Below are 637 nucleotides of genomic sequence, written 5' to 3' on the forward strand. Positions count from 1 at the left end.
GTTTCTGTAGTGTAGTGGTTATCACGTTCGCCTAACACGCGAAAGGTCCCCGGTTCGAGACCGGGCAGAAACAGTTTTTCTTTTTGTATCACAACCAGGCATGTGCTCATTATTTTATTGTATAGATTCGTTCTCATATACCTAGCCTCAATAAACCATGCAGCGCAAGACACATGGCGTTGGTATGCTGCCACATCACGTGCAATGCAACTTGCGTTGAGTGACTTTTTTGCATCTTTTTTGCCTAAAAATGCATCTTAGTCACCAGTAAATGTGACAAGCCACTTCATGAGACTGCACTTGTTAATTTGATATTGGACACTTGTGTTTTTGTGTGCGTCTGAGTCTGTATATAAAGCACAAAAGAACGTGACATGAAAAAAGCCACAGCTGCTGCATTATGGAACTTGATATACAGGTTCAGACTCAGTCAAATACAGATATACAAGTGTCACATAGCAAATTAATTAATGGAGTGTCAGGAAGTGATTTGTTGCATCCATGTACGACTAAGCACATTTTCTGGTGCAAAAGATGCAAGAGTAATGCTCTTTGCAAGTTGAGTTGCATGGAATCTGGTGCACCGAAAAGGACTGGTTTACACAACTGCAGCAATTTTGTATGAGGCCACATCTGT

The 637-nt window shown here is 41.1% G+C and overlaps 1 non-coding gene across 1 annotated transcript; it reads left to right on the forward strand.

Annotated features, from left to right (window-relative positions):
• Positions 1-73, forward strand: TRNAV-AAC (transfer RNA valine (anticodon AAC)). Its single transcript has one exon. It is a non-coding gene; the product is annotated as a tRNA-Val (tRNA).
• The last annotated feature ends 564 nt before the right edge of the window (positions 74-637 follow it).

Source organism: Pseudophryne corroboree, chromosome 6 (assembly GCF_028390025.1).
Source record: "Pseudophryne corroboree isolate aPseCor3 chromosome 6, aPseCor3.hap2, whole genome shotgun sequence".
Lineage (NCBI taxonomy): Eukaryota > Metazoa > Chordata > Amphibia > Anura > Myobatrachidae > Pseudophryne > Pseudophryne corroboree.